The sequence below is a fragment of the Carlito syrichta genome, unplaced genomic scaffold, assembly GCF_000164805.1.
Source record: "Carlito syrichta isolate Samal-C Ts95f unplaced genomic scaffold, Tarsius_syrichta-2.0.1 Scaffold295521, whole genome shotgun sequence".
NCBI classification, from domain to species: domain Eukaryota; kingdom Metazoa; phylum Chordata; class Mammalia; order Primates; family Tarsiidae; genus Carlito; species Carlito syrichta.
The window spans coordinates 6035-14205 of record NW_007239617.1 but is presented as its reverse complement, the minus strand read 5'-3'; the positions used below and the strand labels follow the sequence as shown (position 1 = coordinate 14205).

General features: G+C 40.9%; 1 pseudogene; it reads right to left on the bottom strand.

The window, feature by feature from the left end:
• Positions 1–6025: 6025 nt before the first annotated feature.
• On the bottom strand, positions 6026–6625 carry LOC103256750 (annotated as a pseudogene).
• Between the last annotated feature and the right edge of the window lie 1546 nt (positions 6626–8171).

The following is an 8171-nucleotide window of genomic DNA, read 5'->3' as shown; positions in this document are numbered from 1 at the left end:
AAACTTTAACTTTAAAACAAATTTGCAATAACTGTGTGACAAAGATCTTAAGTCATTAAAGTTATTTACTGATAGTAACTGATAAGAGTTCTTCAGTAAATGACTCAATCCAGCAGTACTAAGAAAACATTTTCAGTAGCGCCAAGAGAGATAAAGAAAAATACGATTTAATTTCGGAAAACAGGAAAGTTTTTAAATGGAGAGAATTATGTAAATCTTTTTTAATACATCAGTTTAATTTGGAGAACATAGGATACACACAAACTTAATGAACATTTGAGAATTTGTTAAAAACAAACAAGTTGACATCAGTTTCTGTTTTCAATATGTTGCTTTCAAACAATGTCTTTTTCACTATTATTATTAGTCCTAGAGGTCACTATGGTTTTTGCAGACAATCAGTAGCTACGATTGATGTGTACGTCCCCCATATAGAAAATTCTTCCATAACTCATCACTGAATTGAAAGCATGCTTTTATTTTAATTTTCGTTGTTTTTTAGTTCATTGTATCCGTAATGAGATAGTATTTCCATTCTTTGGTTTGGGACTTGTTCTCTTGTAACCTCTTTAAATTATTGTGTGGACTCTACAGTCTCTATTTCTCTTTGCCTTATCTCTGAGACTTTTCAGCTTCCACTCACGTGTCACTATTCTGGTATTAATTAGGGCCATTTACAGGAACAGAGAGAAGCCTAGTTCATCCTGAGGCTTTTACAAGTTCCACTCTCTCTTCCTGCATATTGACTCATGGTCACTCCTCTAAGAATATCTTGAAAGTTTCGTCATTATTATAAATTTCACTGAGATGAACAGGGAGGTATATCCTTCTATAAAAATGAGAACTACAGGAATACCTAGTTTTGTTGTGCGTTGATTTACTGCACTTCACAAATACTGTTTGCTCTTTTGTTGTTGTTTTATTTTTACAAATTGAAGGTTTGTAGCAACCCTACATGAAGTAAGCTTGTCAATGCCATTTTTCAAACAGCATTGTGTCACAGTTAGACAATCCTCACAATATCTCAAACTTTTTCATTATTATTGTATCTGTTATGGTGATCTGGGAGCCAAGATCTTTGATATTACTGTTGTACATTTTTGGGAATGCCAGAAACCACACCCATGTAAGACAGTGAACTTAATCAACCAGTGTTGTGTGTTGTCTGAGTGCTCCACTGACAAACCATTCCCCCGTCTCTCTCTTTCTCTTCTTAGGCCTCCCTGTTAGCCTTCATTTCAATACAACAGTACTGAAATTTATCCAGTTAATGACTCTTCAATGACCTTGAAGTGTTCAAGTGAATGGCAAAGTTGCACGTCTGTAACTTTACATCAAAAGTTAGAAATGATGAACCGTAGTCTGGAAGGCCAAGATAGACTAAAAGCTAGGTCTCTTGCATCAGACAGCCGCCAAGATGCGAATGTAAAGGGAAAGTTGAATGATCTGGGTAGAAAATCATGCCAGCCACAACACTCCCCTAAGCCAAAGCCTAATCCAGGGCCAGACCCTGGCTCTCTTCAATTCTATGAAGGCCGAAGGTGGCGAGGAGGCTGCAGAAGAGTTTGAAGCTAGCAGAGGTTGGTTCATGAGGTTTAAGAAAAGAAAATATCGCCATAACATAAAAGTTCAGCATGTAGAAGCTACGCCAAGTTATCCAGAAGACCTAACTAAGATAATTAACGAAGGTGGCTGCTCTAAACAACAGATTCTGAATGCAGATGAAACAACATTCTCTAGGAAGAAGATGCTGTTTAGGATTTTTATAGCTAGAGGGAAGTCAATGCCTCGTCTCAAAGCTTCAAAGAACAGGCTGTGATCCATACAAACATATGCCTGGTTCCTGCTCAGCTTTGCTTTTGTGTTCCTGTGATCCAGATCTGTGCACTATCTGGAATCTGCATGTCTCTTTCTATTTCCTGTGTTTCATGTCTACACATGATGTGACATTGTCCATCACTTTCTATCTTCCTGAGATCCATGTCCTCACATGTTTTGGCACTGCCCATTTCTTTCTGTCTTACATAAACAATCTCCACAAATGATTTGGATTCTGTGCTATCTCTAGCTTGCTGTATTCCATACTCACACATGGTCAGGCTCTTCCCCCCTCATTCTAAATTACTGCAATCGCTGCTGACACGTGATCTGGAGACAGCCCCATATCTTTCTCTTTTTATGAGATCCATGCCTGCACATTCTGCACATTCTGGCCCTAATTCATGACTTCCTGTGACTCGTAACCACATGATCTGCACCACCCAAAACTCTTTCTTAATATGATGTACACTGATACATGATTAGGGTCTGCCAGAGTCTTTCTGTCTAAATGTGATCCATGACCCTATGTGATAGAGATTTTCCTATCTCTTTTGGTCTTCCTGTGATGCACTCCATAAGTGTGTCACTGTTTTCCATATCTTTCTGAACTCCAGGGATACATAATCACTTGTGATTTGACTGATACCCTTCTTTTTCTCTCTTCCAGTCATCCATACCTATAACTGATAGATGCTTGCTCATATCTTTCTATCTTACTGTGGCACATACTCACCCATGAACTGACCACTGCCTATCTCTTTGATCCAACTGTCATCCATACACACATGCGACCTGGCTCAACCAATCTCTTTGTGTCTTCCATTGATCCATAGCTACACTTGATATCTTTCTTCCTGTACATTTGTCTTGCTGTGATCCATACCCACCTATGAACTGCCCCACTCTTATTACTTTCTGTTTTACTCAAGCCCATACACACGCATGATCTGGTCTAACCCTATATATCTCTTTCTTTCCTCCGTGTTCCAAACCACGCATATTCTGGGTATTTCCACATATCTCTCACACTATGACCCATATCCAAATATTACATGGTTCTGCTAATCTCTTACTGTCTTCCTGTGATCCACGCCCCCACATGATCTAGATCTGACCGTGTGTTTCAGTCTTCCTGCAATCAGTATCCACACAGCATCTGGACCAAGACCCCTTTTTTCTTCCTAATTACAATTCATACCGATGCATGCTTGCCTGTCTGGCCCTCTTTTTCTGTCTTCCTGTGTTTTATACCCTCCCATGACTCATGATTTGACTATTAATACATTTTTATATAATTGTGATTGATACACAGCTGGTCTGGTCTAACTCCACCTATTTCTTTTTTACTGCGATCCATATGTAGACATATTATATTGCCACATCTTTCCTACTATGAATGATACCACCAATTGAACAGAACCCTGCCCATCACTTTCTGTTTCACTATAATCCTTCCACACATGTGATCTGGTCTAACACAGTCCCCTTCTTTGATTCTTCCTAGAGTTCTAATCACTCATATTCTGGCCCTTGCCATATATGTCAATTAACTGTGATCTATACCCACCCATAATCTGGTCTTTCAGTCACTATGTCTTCTGATCCAAGCCCGCATTAACCTGGCTCTGCCCATCTGCTTCTGACTTCCCGTGATGTGTACCGACACCTAGTTGGCTTTGCTGATCTCTTGATGTCTAATAGGGACCTATGTCCACACATGACCTGGGTCATTTTGACATATTTCCTTGATCCTAACATACATACCCACACATAATCGGTCCCTGTTCATTTCTTACTAACTGTGATCCATGCACACATGCTCTTACACTGCCCATCTATTTTGGACTTCCTGTGATTCATGCATACAAAAATAAGATATGGTCTCACCTTGTCCATTTATTCTTTTATTGCTGTTACACACACACACACACACACACACGGTGGCTCTGCCCCATTTCTTTTTGTCTCACTGTGATCCATGTCCAAATACATGATCTGGACTAACACTATTCAACTCTTCATTTTTTACTGTAAATTCTCCCCACAGATATCTTCACTCTATCCATCTCTTTTTGTCTAATTTTAATCATACACACTCATGATCGAGTCTAACACTACCTATCTCTTTCTTGTTTTCTGTGATCTATAGAGACATAATATCTGGTCCATCTCATTGTGTCTCCCATTCAAGCACTAATCAAGTCCTACCCTGCTTAGGCTTTCTGTCTAATTGTGATTTGTAATAACACATGGTCTGACTTTTCTTATTTCTTTAGGAAAAATTGTGACTTTTACACACACATAATCTGTTCTACACCTACTCTTCTCTTCTTGTATTATTCTGAACATACCCACATATTCTGGTCCTGCCTATATCTTTCTCTCTCAGTATGTACCATAGACACACATGATGTTTTCTCACCAGGCACGTCTCCTTTTTGATTCCTGTGTTCCATTCCTATATAAAATTTGGCCCAGCCCATGACTTTCTCTCCAACTACTATCTATTTCCACACATGATCTTTCCCTGCCCATCCCTTTCTTTTCTTTGTTCTCTCTTTTTTGATACTTGCACAAACATGGACTAGCTATGCTATTCTCATTGCTTCTTCATGTGATCCATATCTACACATGCCATCACTCCTGTCCATCTTTTTCTTTCTTACTATAATTGGCATTTTCATATAATATGCATCACACACCCTGTTTCTCTCTTCTCTCTCTCTCTCTCTCTCTCTCGCTCTCGCTCTCACTCTCTCTCTCTTTGTATCTCTCTCTCATTGTGATACATGCTTAAAAATGATCTGGTCTTTGCCCCTCCCCTTCCAAATTATAGTGATTGATGCAAACGGATGACCTGGGCCTTCTCACTTCTTTATCTCTTTCAGTCTAACTTTTAACCAAACGTGCACATAGACTGACTTTCACGTGTCTTCCTGTCTTCCTCTATTCCACTACTGCACACGAACTGTCCCCTGACCATCACTTTCTATGTTACTGCAATCCATACACATACATGGTTTAGAGTCTACCTTGTATCTTTCTTTACAACTGTGGTATATACCAAAACACAACCTGCCCCTTCCCATCTCTTTCAACCTTCCTGTGATCCACACCCACACATGATCTTGCTCTGCCCATTCTTTCCATCTTCCTGTGATCAGTGTTTACATATGATCTGAATATGCTCATGTCATCCTGTGTTCCTGTGACCCAGAGTTACACAGGATAACATCCCTGCCTATCTCTTTCAGTGTAACTATAGTCTATGACCACTCTTGATCTGGCTCTGCCCAACTCTTTCTTACTTAATGCAATTCATACCCATATGTGATTCAATCTAACCTGACCTAAATCTTCCTTTTTGCTGTGATTCTTACCCACACATATGCTGGCCCTGCAATCTCTTTCTTTTTAACTGTGGTTCATACACACACAAGTTCTGTTCTAAACAAATCTGTCTCTTTCTTCCTGAGATCTATCCACACACACAGTAGTCATCCCTGCCCGTACCTTCCTGTCTCACTGTAATACTTACCCATCCATGAACTGACTCTTCCTGTTTTTTGTCTATCTGTGATCCATGTAACCACATGGACAGAGCTAACCCTTCCTCATCTCTTTCTGTCTTAATAGAATCTATCGTCTCACATGGTCTGGCCCAGTCCTACCCTTTCTGTCTTATGTTAATCCACTTTCACATGTGATCTACCCTGCCCCATCTCCTTCTTTCTTACTATGATCTGGTCTAACCCTACACATCTCATACCGCTCAGTCTGTCTTCATGTGATCCAGGCACACACAAGAATGAGCTCCTTTCATTTCTTTTTGTCTTCCTGTTACTCATAAACATCTATGTACATGCCCAAAACCTATTCTTTTAATATATTGCATATGGATCTATACTCTGGACCCTGCCTGTGTCTTTCTGCTTAATACACACGATATGGTCCAACCCTATCCATTCTTTTGTCTTTCTTTGATCCATACCCAAACAAGAGCTTCCTTTCCCCATCTCTTTCTGTCTTACTACAATCCATACCTATGTTTGCTGGAACTTTGACCCATTTTTATCTTTCTTTTCTTTTCTTTTTTCTTCCTTCCTTCCTTCCTTTTTTTTTAACAAGCAGAGAAAAGCCCATTTTATTTGCAGGACTGATCAATGAAACCACTGAGGCCACTACGTGAAAAGGGCAGGAAGCCTTATTTCTTGGTCTCCTCCTACTTGGACAGAGTGTTGATGATCTCTTCCTTCTTGGCTCTCAGGTGCTTTTCAATGCACCTGTGCACTTCCTTGGACTTAGACCTGTGGGCCTCAGCCAGGTCCACCAGGAGTTCCTTGCAGGCCTTGTCTGCCTCCAGCTTGTGGATGTGTTCCATGAGGATCCACTTGTTCTTTAACACATTCCCTTTCACCTCCAAGTACAGGCTGTGATGCATGCGGCAGTCGATCTTCTTTGATTCACAGTATCTCCTGAGCAGCCGGTGCAGAGTACTCATACTCCATCTCCAGGTCACCTTCTCGGACATCCATGAATTTTCTGTCCCCTTTTGCTTACTTATGCCCATGTGCTGCCCTTCCTGCAGGCCAAGGTGTTCTTCTGGTATTGAGACCAGAAATGGACAGTCACTGGCTTGCGGATGATCAACCCATCTTTGATCAGATTCCAGATCTGTTGATGAAAATTGGCACTGGCAGTTCATTGGTCTCTTTAGGGTCCAACCAGGCCTTCCTTTTTTGCCACATCTTAGTACACTGGAGGCAAGCTTCTTCTGAAGCCTGAACATACTCATGGCTGCACCCGCAGCAGCAACAGGAAAGAAATCTCATTTTCTCTTTCTTCAACAATCTGTATTCTCACATAATCTGGTCCTGATCATCTCTTCTGACTTCCTGTGATCCACATGCTATCATGGCCTGACAGGGAAATACTCACCTAAGGCACTCAGGGTTTGAGCCCCATTCCTCTGTCACCTTCTTCTGTGTAGCTTAGATCACATCACTTAAGCAACCATAATCTGTTTTCTCTTTGACGGAAAAAGGTTTGCCCCTTTCCGGAGAATTTGACAGATCAGAGACAACAAGAAGTAGAAATTTCTTGACCCAAAGGTTTTCAACTGGTCCTTACCTGTCTTCCTGCATTTCCTTTCCCTGAGTCCCCGCATCTCCCTTTTCTATATCCTGTGCAAATCTCACCTCTGGTGGTACCGCAGTCTCAGGAAAGCTGCTGTGCAGCCTTGATATTAAGGAAGACTTTCCATTCATCCTCCAAATAAATCTGAGACAGAGAGGAGGACCTGGAGCAGGAACGACATTGGGTCAGCTTTGAATAGGATCATAAGTGCTGTGGTAAATCACTAAAGAATATAGATGGGGAAGGCCACACAATACAATCTGGCCCGTCTTTCTGGCATATATTGGGGTGTAGATGGGAGTTCTCAGCCAGCACGAATGATCATCCACTATTGCAATGCCTGGGATGCACATCCTATCCCTGTATTTTCTTTGGGGTCAGCTCCAGAGACTTCATCCTGTCTTTTTCTGGGCTGTTCTCAGGCATCCCTCTGAAGATAGCCCAGGTTGTGGGCTTAATTACAGTGAACAATGAGTTAAGCATAAATACCTTTCTCTTTAACATGATAGAGAAAATCACATTAAAGTGTGCCTGGGTGCTGAGAACCGTAGCTTTTGCAGTGTTCTTACTGATAGCTTTACTAAAGCTCTTGAGTGACTGCCTTTTCACTTTACTTTCCCAGAGTTGAAATGTCAAAACTCAGAATGCAGGAAGGCATCAGAACTTTGAACCTATGCCATTTTGATCCGTGGCTGCAGACCTCCTATTGACCTGGGCAAGGTGGGAGCCCGAGTGTGCTATGGCCCATCCTCCTGAAGCCCTGCAACAGTGGGATTGTGAGTATTGATGCCCCGATGTTGGGGTGTCTGAGGTGTAGTGATTCCATGGGTTCCTAACTTCACGAAGAGAAAGAATTTAAGAGTGAGTAACAGAGAGACTCAATAGATAGTTTATTATAGATCAGAAAATACCTACAAGGAAAAATGCAGGTTTTCTAAAGAGAAGACATGTGCTTGACTTTAACAATAGTCTTTGTATAAGTCCAGAACAATAATTAAGCAAATGATTCCATAAGTTAACAGCATAAGGCTACAGGTATCTGTTCATTAATTATGATTGCTGTCTCCTGATTTTTTTAAGTATATATGGGTCACAAGAACCCTCTATATAATGGAAAGTTACTTTAGCTAGAACTGGGTTTTCCTTAGAATACCATGTCTCTGTGTTTTTGGTAATTTTTCGTTGTGTCTGTGGTTTACTGCAATGATAGTTCC